A 12825-nucleotide genomic window follows, 5' to 3' on the forward strand; every position below is an offset into this window, starting at 1 on the left:
ATCGAAGACGGCTTAATCCTGCTTCGTAGATTGATTTTCACAAGACGCACTTGCCAATATCATTGGTCGGTGGCCCGACGCGCAGTTTGCCCTGTTGCATGGCTTACTTTCAGAGACTCGCTTGTTTATCCTATTGCTTGGTTGTCGCGATAGTGAAAAGTAGGGCCGTTGCGGGATTTGAACCCGGGACCTCCTGCACCCAAAGCAGGAATCATACCCCTAGACCAACAGGCAACACAAGGTAGCAGGTGTGCACCCCGCCACCTACTGAGATCTTGCCGCACTTGCTAGTTGCAGCATCCAATATGGACCATATTCTCAAAGAGGTTTCTTAATCCGACACCTACAACATGAGCTGTGCTGAGGGCCAGTGTGTGTGATGGCTGAAAGAGCTGCTTGAGTTGTGTGACAGTATGTCGATCGTGTGAAGTGCAAATGTTATCGTGTCACGCACCATCCGCCCACTACGTGGCGTTGTGTGACAGCACGCACTTTTCGACAGTACTCAGTGTTCATAGCTGTTTTCATAGCTACGCTGCTTCCAGCACAAGGCATCCACCATAAGAAAGTGGCTGTTCCGCGATTTTGATTACCTGACCCTTAGACATCATTTCATGTACGAATACTGGCACGAATTCTCGCTACATTCCAAGTTGCTCCTTCCACTTTTAGCCTACTTGGTTGCTTCATTAGCCACACAAACATTTCCTGATTACGCTACATGCAATAAATCGCAGCTTATCGGTTTAATGTCAAGATGCTGCTCAATTTAAGTCTGCTAGAGGCACCCGGTTCCATGGTGTAATGGTTAGCACTCTGGACTTTGAATCCAGCGATCCGAGTTCGAGTCTCGGTGGAACCTGACTCTGTTTTGCGATCGTTTCTAGAAATGTGTACTAGCTGGTAGTTGGAATTGTATATCCAGAATTTTAGGTAGGATCATGTAATGCAAATTGTTAATAGCAGTCCACACGTGAATGGGGAACGCTCCAAATGCTTATGCTTTTGCTACTAGGATTAATAACGGAACGTAAGTGCTTCAACTGCGAGATGAAATCCTCAGCTGCTTGCCCCTGCATCTCTCCGTCTTGGGTGCTGCATGCGCGTGCATTTAACAAACGTGCATGCGATGTACTAGTTCCTGGGAAACGAATCGAATCGTTGTACGTGTCAGTCTTTAGGTATAGATATAAGTAATCGAAGACGGCTTAATCCTGCTTCGTAGATTGCTTTTCACAAGACGCACTTGCCAATATCATTGGTCGGTGGCCCGACGCGCAGTTTGCCCTGTTGCATGGCTTACTTTCAGAGACTCGCTAGTTTATCGTATTGCTTGGTTGTCGCGAAAGTGAAAAGTAGGGCCGGTGCGGGATTTGAACCCGGGACCTCCTGCACCCAAAGCAGGAATCATACCCCTTTTTTTTTTCTTTTTTTTATTTTGCTGAAGTCGTTAAAGCAACGATTTGCTATAAGCGGGAAGTCCGAGTTTGAGGATAGGTCTGGTACAAACTTCCATATGTTATTATTAGTTAGTAGATTTATACCTATTACAGCTTATGTTGAGGAATTCGCCTTCAGCTAATTAATTTCGAATTATTTCATACAGCTGTGTATAGCTAAATGTATCTGTTTTTTCAGACGTGGCTGTTAATGTCTGTCGTTCACTCTCGCTCTTTCTCCTCCACAAAGACATCTAAGAGTTGGACATTCCTGGCAGATTAAAACAGTGTGCCGCCTCGAGAGTCGAACTAGGGACCTTTGCCTTTTGCGGGCAAGTGCTCTACCAACTTTTTTTTTTTTTTCGCGTCGGACGGACGGATGGACAGATAATAATTGTATGAAAATAAAAAATTAAATTTTTCCCTCGAGGGAAGACTTGAACGAATGACCTGTTTTTTTTTTTTTTATAAGACGCTACCCCTTTTTCTTTATCTGGACAGGAAAGGAAAAACTACAAAAAAAATGGCTATTTGCCACCGCCACTTGTATTCTAACAAAAAAATAAAATTAAATGCATGAAATTTGTTGTGAACAGGAACTTTTTTTTTTTAGTTTATTGTATTGCATTTTTGTTTTCTTTATTTTTCTTTGTTTTTTTTGTATGTATGTTTTTATTTATTCATTTTTTTTGTATTATGGCAGTCGTTGCACCAGAATTCTAGGAGTCGCTTGCGCCGTCTGATTGGCGGAACATCCAAACGTGTCTTCTCGAAATTTTAGTGGGGATTCCGTGTGTAGTACGTTCAGAACATCATATCGGCAAAAAAGCATCAGCATCTCATGGCTTGGACGTTCCAGCTGGAAGGCGGGTCATGAAAGGCGCTCCGTAGAAAATTGGAAAAGAACTGCTTGTATCTGGGGTTGCGAACAAGTGCACAATGTCGATCGTTAAGGTACGTCCAATAACCTAGTTCTGATTTCTCATCGGGCCCAAAAAGGTAGCGGACTGTATGACCGCGTATCCAATTCACGGCATTAGTTTTTGTTGTGGGGTAATGAATCACATCCGGGAATAGAAGCGTCAGGAAAATAATCTGAGCAGGCGGCTGTCGGGTGAGGAAAGCCAGGATACGCTGCGCGAGCCTCCAGACGTCAGCAGACGGACCACATGAGAACCGATGAGCATCCGTGTCCTCTACACCACAGTGAACACAGAGTGGTGTGTCAGCAAGGCGGATGCGGTGCAAACGAGACTGGTTGACCTGTTTGCCATTGACGGTGATATACCAGGTGGACTGAACGCTGGTGTCGAGGTAACCAGCATGCACTGCTTTCCACACACGGCGCCATATGATCTGGGGAAACTTGTGTTCAATGGGGTTGGGGGTTTGACACATTTGTAAGGTGTCGTATACAGTCTTTGTCTGGAGTATACGGAGAAGGGGTAAGGAGTGCAGAATGTAACTGATTTCAAAGAAGAAGTACCGAAAGTGATAAAAGGGGGGTGGAATGTCGGATAACATGACCGGGGCTGACATGGAGACTGGTGCGTATTCACGCAAAAGCAGTCCGGTCAGGCTCGTCGGGCAGCGACGCCAGACTTTCAGTTGGGAGCTAACAAAAAGTGCGGTAACTCTGTCTGGCACATGGAATAAGCCCACTCCACCACGCTCCCGCGGGAGGGCAAGGGAGGAATATTGAACTTTAAATAACATCCCGGCACAGACAAAGGATCCCATCGCCATCAACATACGACGTGCGAGGGTAATCGGAACCGGGAACACTTGTGCCACATGGGGGATGCGTGAGGCGTGATAAACATTCACGTATTGCGCGCGCTGTATAATGTCGAGGGATCGAAGCCGGTGGTCCACAAGGCCAGCCCTGATCGTTTGTAGGAGACGTCGACCGTTGGTTGCCGCTGAGCGACGGAGGTCATTCATAAAATCAATGCCCAAACAACGGACACTGGTGGCCACACTTAGAGGAGCGACAGATCTTTCTGGTAGACCCTCACCAATGAGCAGAACCTTCGATTTGGAAATGTTAAGAGAACTGCCCGATGCCTCCCCATAAGTCGTCACCCAAGTCAGAGCAGCGCGAACATCGTCTTCATTGCGGAGGTAGAGGACTAGATCGTCAGCATAGGCTGTACAACAGAAGCGGTGCCCATGCAATGTCAGGCCCACCAGGCGTTGGCGAAGCCCCTGTAGGAGGGGCTCTAATGCCAAAGCATACAGTATCGTGGAAAGTGGGCATCCTTGTCGGACAGAGCGCTCGATCGCTAGAGGCGCGGTGAGGCGACCATTACAGAGTATTCTTGAAGTTGCGCCGCTCAAGAGCCGCATTACCACGGTGATTGTACGAACCGGAAAACCCATGTGTTGGAGGACCGATTTCAGAAAAGTATGGTCGACACGGTCGAAAGCTTGACGGAAGTCAAGCGATGCCAATGCGCCAGGTAAATGTCGCGAGCGCGCGAGCGCAATCATGTCCCTATAACGGCAAAGGGCCGTATGGATGTTGTTGTCACCGCCCAACGAAGTCTGATCAAGGGAGGTGACGGATCTTGCTGCCTTCTTGAGGCGTGAGGCCAACAAACGGGTGAAAATTTTCATGTCACTGTTGAGTAGAGTGATGGGCCGGTAATCACAGATCCGTGATCGCCCATGTGGCTTAGGGACCAGGATGATGACCCCATCAAGGAAGGTGGCTGGGATCATCGTTGTGGGTGACATCAATTCACGTCAGATGGACGTCCAAGCAGGTAACAAAAGGTAGCTAAAATACTTGTAAAAGTCGAGGGGGAGGCCGTCAGGTCCAGGGGACTTGTTGGCAGCCCCCACCTTGATTGCATCTAGGACTTCATCAGAGGTCACTTGTTCCTGAAGTTCTTGAGCCACATCCTCTGGCATGGTGTTGACAGTCATTGCTGCCACCTCCTCAATTAAGGTCGGGGGATGAGGGACGGCAGCGAACAGTTGACGGAAATGAGAATAGAAAGCGTGACCAATGTCGCATTGCGTAGTGTGTCGTCGTCCTTCCGCATCTGTGAGATCGTGGATGAGGGTTCGACGACGACGTCGGCGTTCCCTGAGAAGGTGGTACATCGATGGCGTTTCATGAGGCATATGGTCACGGGTGCAGGATCTGACAAGAGTCCCTTCTAAGCGCCGTCGCGTGAGGGAAGTGATCTGCGCTTTAGCACGATGCACCATCATCTGACGATCAGGAGAGAAGGCCATCGAAGTGCAGTCACGAAGGACTGCATAATAAAAGTCCATGGTGCTCGCTTGCCAGGCTTTGAAGTCTTTGCCATATCCTATCAGCGCCCTGCGCAGAGCTGGTTTCGCGCATGATACCCACCACGATAAGGTGGATGCGTAGGCGGGGCGACGACGATGACAGAGGGCCCACGCATCCTCAACGATTCGTCGGCAGTCAGGGACAGTCAGGTGGGAAACGTTGAATTTCCACAAGCCGCGGCTGTGCCACACTTGTTGGCGGGCGAGGACGACATCGCAGATGTAGGCGTCATGGTCAGAGAAAGCCAGAGGCCATACTTCGGCATGTCGAGTGTCGGCAGCAAAGGAACGTGTGAGGTATATACGATCGAGACGACTAGATGAATGCGCCGTATAATATGTGAAACCTGCACGGGTGCCATGCACCTTTGTCCATGTGTCAACAAGCTGGAGTCTGTCGATGATGACGGAGAGGGCCGCACAAGGGGAATGATGCGGTAATTGATCTTCAGGCCTTTGCGTGGAGTTGAAATCGCCACCGAGGACCATATCATCTAGGGGACCCTCAAACAGCGGCGTTACCTCGTCAGCAAAGAAAGTGTGTCGATCACGACGTCGACTGGAGCCGGACGGCGCATATACATTGAGGATACGGACGCCGAACAGCGTGAGAGCCATACCCCTAGCATTAGCAAGGTACACTACATCTTCAGCAGGGAGTCCAGAACGGAGGAGGATGGCAACTCCACTACCGTTGTCAGAAGCATGGGAGATGTGTGCCACGTAGCCAGTGGGGGCATGGAAATCGGCGACAAACACTTCTTGGAGGAGGGCAATGTCGACATCAGCAGCATAGATGGTCTCACGGAACATTGCCAGTTTATGGGGGGCCCGAATGGTGGCCAGATTCATCGTCGCTATGCCGTAATGTTGGGGGCGTGCTCCCACCATTGGCACAGATGTTCCGGCAGAGATGTCTGGCTGGCGTGTAACATCTGACGTAGTCACCGTTGTCGTAATCACTGGCTGGAAGGTGGGTCAGGCACCTCCATGGGGCACTGCCTGATGGGAGGACCACCATCTCGAACTGCTCCTTCGTCGATATCATCAGCCCAGGAGACTGGAACAGACGGTGAGCGACTGTCACACTCCTCGAGGGCGAGTTGTAGCGACGCTGCTGTAGTGGGGTCCAGGGAGGCACCCTCCTTGGAATCCGTCATATTCGTGTGAGATCGTTCTTCAGATGGGACATCAGGAGCAGCCTCTCCTGTCGTCAGAACGCTCGAAGGGAGATCACTGTCGTGTATCAGCTCCACTGCCTGTGATGCCACATGAAGAAGTGTGTCGTCAGATGGCGTTTGACTCCTCTTCTTCCGTTTTCTGGGCGACCGTTGCTTTCGGAGGTGCTGTTCTGAATCAGAATGTGGATGTTCGACGTCCGAGGTCGCGCCAGTCTGAAGAAAGGCAGAGGTAGGCACCGCATTCGCGTCGATGTCCATCGAGCTCTGGAGAGTTGGTGGTGTCGTAGCCGTCAGAGGAGATGGTGCCGGTGAGGCCATGGCAGCACCGTCATTTCCAGTGGGGAGTGCCGGGTGGAGAAGAGGTGCTTCCTGAAGTGACGCATCGGGGCTGCGTACGGCTGTGGCGTAGCTATCTGGTAAAGAAGCGGCCGTCACTTTGGGAGCTGAGTCACTGGTCGGGACCTGGAGCAAACGTCGGCGGAGACATTCTGACCGAACATGGCCCTCCTGTCCGCAACCGGCACACGTCCGCGGCTGGCCATCATACATAACGATGGCTCGCACGCCACCTATCAGCAGATAGGATGGTACATGTTTGGAGAGTTCGATTTTGATTTGGCGGACACCATTCAACACGTTGTATGTCGTGAATGTCTGCCATTTCTCCGCGGTGTGCCCCACAACATTGCCATAGGGTCGGAAAGCTTCGACGACCACATCTTGCGGCACTTCGAAAGGGAGCTCAAAAACCCGGATTGTTCGAAGTCCGAAACCAGCGTGATCGACCGTCACCTCTCCAATATGCCCGTCAGAATGTTTGAACTTGAGTCCGCGTGCGTGTTGTCGAACTACGTTAGCACACGCTTCCTCCGTCGTCATCTTAATATAGACGATGCTGCCAGTGATAGAGAAATGAATACCTATCACTTCCTGAGGGTCCAGACGTAGCTCTTCGCGAATGAATTGCTCAATTTCAAAAGCGCGTGGTCTAGCATGTTCGGCTTGGAATGTTACTTTAACTGTCGCTCGGCGGTAACAGTGCGCCATGAGGTGCAATAGAAATGGACGCTACACAACACGAAATACCGCGACGCGGAAGTAAACAAACTACGGTGCGCTGACCGGCGCGCGGAGCCGGTCCGCACGCGACCACGGCCGAAAGCCGACTGCGAAGACCAACAGACCGCACAAGAAAGCAGGTGTGCACCCCGCCACCTACTGATATCTTGCCGCACTTGCTAGTTGCAGCATCCAATATGGACCATATTCTCAAAGAGGTTTCTTAATCCGACACCAACAACATGAGCTGCGCTGAGGACCAATGTATGTGAAGGCTGAAAGAGCTGCTTGAAATGTGTGACAGTATGTCGATCGTGTGAAGTGCAAATGTTATCGTGTCACGCACCAATCGCCCACTACGTGGCGTTGTGTGACAGCACGCACTTTTCGACAGTACTCTGTGTCCATAGCTGTTTTCATAGCTAGGCTGCTTCCAGCACAAGGCATCCACCATACGAAAGTGGCTGTTCCGCGATTTTGATTACCTGACCCTTAGACATCATTTCATGTACGAATACTGGCACGAATTCTCGCTACATTCCAAGTTGCTCCCTCCACTTTCAGCCTACTTGGTTGCTTCATTAGCCACGCAAACACTTCCTGAGGACGCTACATGCAATAAATCGCAGCTTATCGGTTTAATGTAAAGATGCTGCTCAATTTAAGTTTTCTAGAGGCACCCGGTTCCATGGTGTAATGGTTAGCACTCTGGACTTTGAATCCAGCGATCCGAGTTCGAGTCTCGGTGGAACCTGACTCTGTTTTGCGATCGTTTCTAGAAATGTGTACGAGCTGGTAGTTGGAATTGTATATCCAGAATTTTAGGTAGGATCATGTAATGCAAATTGTTAATAGCAGTCCACACGTGAGTGGGAAACGCTCCAAATGCTTATGCTTTTGCTACTAGGATTAATAACGGCACGTAAGGGGTTCAACTGCGAGAAGACGACCTCAGCTGCTTGCCCCAGCATCTCTCCGTCTTGGGTGCTGCATGCGCGTGCATTTAACAAACGTTCATGCGATGTAATAGTTCCTGGGAAACGAATCGAATCGTTGTACGTGTCAGTATTTAGGTATAGATATAAGTAATCGAAGACGGCTTAATCCTGCTTCGTAGATTGCTTTCCACAAGACGCACTTGCCAATATCATTGGCCGGTGGCCCGACACGCAGTTTGCCCTGTTGCATGGCTTACTTTCAGAGACTCGCTAGTTTATCGTAGTGCTTGGTTGCCGCGAAAGTGAAAAGTAGGGCCTGTCCGGGATTTGATCCCAGGATCTCCTGCACGCAAAGCAGGAATCATACGCCTACACCAACAGGCCGCACAAGGACGCAGGTGTGCACCCCGCCACCTACTGAGATCTTGCCGCACTTGCTAGTTGGAGCATCCAGTATGGACCATATTCTCAAAGAGGTTTCTTAATCCGACACCAACAACATGAGCTGTGCTGAGGACCAGTGTATGTGATGGCTGAAAGAGCTGCTTGAGTTGTGTGACAATATGTCGATCGTGTGAAGTGCAAATGTTATCGTGTCACGCACCATCCGCCCACTACGTGACGTTGTGTGACAGCACGCACTTTTCGACAGTACTCTGTGTCCATAGCTGTTTTCATAGCTAGGCTGCTTCCAGCACAAGGCATCCACCATAAGAAAGTGGCTGTTCCACGACTTTGATTACCTGACCCTTAGACATCATTTCATGTACGAATACTGGCACGAATTCTCGCTACATTCCAAGTTGCTCCCTCCACTTTCAGCCTACTTGGTTGCTTCATTAGCCACGCAAACACTTCCTGAGGACGCTACATGCAATAAATCGCAGCTTATCGGTTTAATATCAAGATGCTGCTCAATTTAAGTCCGCTAGAGGCACCCGGTTCCATGGTGTAATGGTTAGCACTCTGGACTTTGAATCCAGCGGTCCGAGTTCGAGTCTCGGTGGAACCTGACTCTGTTTTGCGATCGTTTCTAGAAATGTGTACGAGCTGGTAGTTGGAATTGTATATCCAGAATTTTAGCTAGGATCATGTAAAGCAAATTGTTAATAGCAGTCCACACGTGAGTGGGAAACGCTCCAAATGCTTATGCTTTTGCTACTAGGATTAATAACGGCACGTAAGGGGTTCAACTGCGAGAAGACGACCTCAGCTGCTTGCCCCAGCATCTCTCCGTCTTGGGTGCTGCATGCGCGTGCATTTAACAAACGTTCATGCGATGTACTAGTTCCTGGGAAACGAATCGAATCGTTGTACGTGTCAGTATTTAGGTATAGATATAAGTAATCGAAGACGGCTTAATCCTGCTTCGTAGATTGCTTTCCACAAGACGCACTTGCCAATATCATTGGCCGGTGGCCCGACACGCAGTTTGCCCTGTTGCATGGCTTACTTTCAGAGACTCGCTAGTTTATCGTAGTGCTTGGTTGCCGCGAAAGTGAAAAGTAGGGCCTGTCCGGGATTTGATCCCAGGATCTCCTGCACGCAAAGCAGGAATCATACGCCTACACCAACAGGCCGCACAAGGACGCAGGTGTGCACCCCGCCACCTACTGAGATCTTGCCGCACTTGCTAGTTGGAGCATCCAGTATGGACCATATTCTCAAAGAGGTTTCTTAATCCGACACCAACAACATGAGCTGTGCTGAGGACCAGTGTATGTGATGGCTGAAAGAGCTGCTTGAGTTGTGTGACAATATGTCGATCGTGTGAAGTGCAAATGTTATCGTGTCACGCACCATCCGCCCACTACGTGACGTTGTGTGACAGCACGCACTTTTCGACAGTACTCTGTGTCCATAGCTGTTTTCATAGCTAGGCTGCTTCCAGCACAAGGCATCCACCATAAGAAAGTGGCTGTTCCACGACTTTGATTACCTGACCCTTAGACATCATTTCATGTACGAATACTGGCACGAATTCTCGCTACATTCCAAGTTGCTCCCTCCACTTTCAGCCTACTTGGTTGCTTCATTAGCCACGCAAACACTTCCTGAGGACGCTACATGCAATAAATCGCAGCTTATCGGTTTAATGTCAAGATGCTGCTCAATTTAAGTCCGCTAGAGGCACCCGGTTCCATGGTGTAATGGTTAGCACTCTGGACTTTGAATCCAGCGGTCCGAGTTCGAGTCTCGGTGGAACCTGACTCTGTTTTGCGATCGTTTCTAGAAATGTGTACGAGCTGGTAGTTGGAATTGTATATCCAGAATTTTAGCTAGGATCATGTAAAGCAAATTGTTAATAGCAGTCCACACGTGAGTGGGAAACGCTCCAAATGCTTATGCTTTTGCTACTAGGATTAATAACGGCACGTAAGGGGTTCAACTGCGAGAAGACGACCTCAGCTGCTTGCCCCAGCATCTCTCCGTCTTGGGTGCTGCATGCGCGTGCATTTAACAAACGTTCATGCGATGTACTAGTTCCTGGGAAACGAATCGAATCGTTGTACGTGTCAGTATTTAGGTATAGATATAAGTAATCGAAGACGGCTTAATCCTGCTTCGTAGATTGCTTTCCACAAGACGCACTTGCCAATATCATTGGCCGGTGGCCCGACACGCAGTTTGCCCTGTTGCATGGCTTACTTTCAGAGACTCGCTAGTTTATCGTATTGCTTGGTTGTCGCGATAGTGAAAAGTAGGGCCTGTCCGGGATTTGAACCTAGGACCTCCTGCACCCAAAGCAGGAATAATAACCCTAGACCAACAGGCCGCACAAGGTAGCAGGTGTGTACCCCGCCACCTACTGAGATCTTGCCGCACTTGCAAGTTGCAGCATCCAATATGGACCATATTCTCAAAGAGGTTTCTTAATCCGACACCTACAACATGAGCTGTGCTGAGGACCAGTGTATGTGATGGCTGAAAGAGCTGCTTGAGTTGTGTGACAATATGTCGATCGTGTGAAGTGCAAATGTTATCGTGTCACGCACCATCCGCCCACTACGTGGCGTTGTGTGACAGCACGCACTTTTCGACAGTACTCTTTGTCCATAGCTGTTTTCATAGCTAGGCTGCTTCCAGCACAAGGCATCCACCATACGAAAGTGGCTGTTCCGCGATTTTGATTACCTGACCCTTAGACATCATTTCATGTACGAATACTGGCACGAATTCTCGCTACATTCCAAGTTGCTCCCTCCACTTTCAGCCTACTTGGTTGCTTCATTAGCCACGCAAACACTTCCTGAGGACGCTACATGCAATAAATCGCAGCTTATCGGTTTAATGTCAAGATGCTGCTAAATTTAAGTCCGCTAGAGGCACCCGGTTCCATGGTGTAATGGTTAGCACTCTGGACTTAGAAACCAGCGATTCGAGATCGAGTCTCGCTGGAACCTGACTCTGTTTTTCGATCGTTTCTAGAAATGTGTACGAGCTGGTAGTTGGAATTGTATATCCAGAATTTTAGCTAGGATCATGTAATGCAAATTGTTAATAGCAGTCCACACGTGAGTGGGAAACGCTCCAATTGCTTATGCTTTTGCTACTAGGATTAATAACGGCACGTAAGGGGTTCAACTGCGAGAAGACGACCTCAGCTGCTTGCCCCAGCATCTCTCCGTCTTGGGTGCTGCATGCGCGTGCATTTAACAAACGTTCATGCGATGTACTAGTTCCTGGGAAACGAATCGAATCGTTGTACGTGTCAGTATTTAGGTATAGATATAAGTAATCGAAGACGGCTTAATCCTGCTTCGTAGATTGCTTTCCACAAGACGCACTTGCCAATATCATTGGCCGGTGGCCCGACACGCAGTTTGCCCTGTTGCATGGCTTACTTTCAGAGACTCGCTAGTTTATCGTATTGCTTGGTTGTCGCGATAGTGAAAAGTAGGGCCTGTCCGGGATTTGAACCTAGGACCTCCTGCACCCAAAGCAGGAATAATAACCCTAGACCAACAGGCCGCACAAGGTAGCAGGTGTGTACCCCGCCACCTACTGAGATCTTGCCGCACTTGCAAGTTGCAGCATCCAATATGGACCATATTCTCAAAGAGGTTTCTTAATCCGACACCTACAACATGAGCTGTGCTGAGGACCAGTGTATGTGATGGCTGAAAGAGCTGCTTGAGTTGTGTGACAATATGTCGATCGTGTGAAGTGCAAATGTTATCGTGTCACGCACCATCCGCCCACTACGTGGCGTTGTGTGACAGCACGCACTTTTCGACAGTACTCTTTGTCCATAGCTGTTTTCATAGCTAGGCTGCTTCCAGCACAAGGCATCCACCATACGAAAGTGGCTGTTCCGCGATTTTGATTACCTGACCCTTAGACATCATTTCATGTACGAATACTGGCACGAATTCTCGCTACATTCCAAGTTGCTCCCTCCACTTTCAGCCTACTTGGTTGCTTCATTAGCCACGCAAACACTTCCTGAGGACGCTACATGCAATAAATCGCAGCTTATCGGTTTAATGTCAAGATGCTGCTCAATTTAAGTCCGCTAGAGGCACCCGGTTCCATGGTGTAATGGTTAGCACTCTGGACTTTGAATCCAGCGGTCCGAGTTCGAGTCTCGGTGGAACTTGACTCTGTTTTGCGATCGTTTCTAGAAATGTGTGCGAGCTGGTAGTTGGAATTGTATATCCAGAATTTTAGCTAGGATCATGTAAAGCAAATTGTTAATAGCAGTCCACACGTGAGTGGGAAACGCTCCAAATGCTTATGCTTTTGCTACTAGGATTAATAACGGCACGTAAGGGGTTCAACTGCGAGAAGACGACCTCAGCTGCTTGCCCGAGCATCTCTCCGTCTTGGGTGCTGCATGCGCGTGCATTTAACAAACGTTCATGCGATGTACTAGTTCCTGGGAAACGAATCGAATCGTTG

General features: G+C 49.2%; 5 non-coding genes across 5 annotated transcripts; all 5 read left to right on the forward strand.

Annotated features, from left to right (window-relative positions):
- Positions 1–790: 790 nt before the first annotated feature.
- Trnaq-uug (transfer RNA glutamine (anticodon UUG)) lies at positions 791–862 on the forward strand. The gene has a single exon. It is a non-coding gene; the product is annotated as a tRNA-Gln (tRNA).
- Positions 863–7667: 6805 nt separating this feature from the next.
- Trnaq-uug (transfer RNA glutamine (anticodon UUG)) lies at positions 7668–7739 on the forward strand. Its single transcript has one exon. It is a non-coding gene; the product is annotated as a tRNA-Gln (tRNA).
- A 1124-nt stretch (positions 7740–8863) lies between these two features.
- On the forward strand, positions 8864–8935 carry Trnaq-uug (transfer RNA glutamine (anticodon UUG)). The gene has a single exon. It is a non-coding gene; the product is annotated as a tRNA-Gln (tRNA).
- Positions 8936–10059: 1124 nt separating this feature from the next.
- Trnaq-uug (transfer RNA glutamine (anticodon UUG)) lies at positions 10060–10131 on the forward strand. The gene has a single exon. It is a non-coding gene; the product is annotated as a tRNA-Gln (tRNA).
- A 2320-nt stretch (positions 10132–12451) lies between these two features.
- On the forward strand, positions 12452–12523 carry Trnaq-uug (transfer RNA glutamine (anticodon UUG)). Its single transcript has one exon. It is a non-coding gene; the product is annotated as a tRNA-Gln (tRNA).
- The last annotated feature ends 302 nt before the right edge of the window (positions 12524–12825 follow it).

This window comes from Schistocerca gregaria, chromosome 2 (genome assembly GCF_023897955.1).
Source record: "Schistocerca gregaria isolate iqSchGreg1 chromosome 2, iqSchGreg1.2, whole genome shotgun sequence".
In the NCBI taxonomy this organism is placed as follows: domain Eukaryota; kingdom Metazoa; phylum Arthropoda; class Insecta; order Orthoptera; family Acrididae; genus Schistocerca; species Schistocerca gregaria.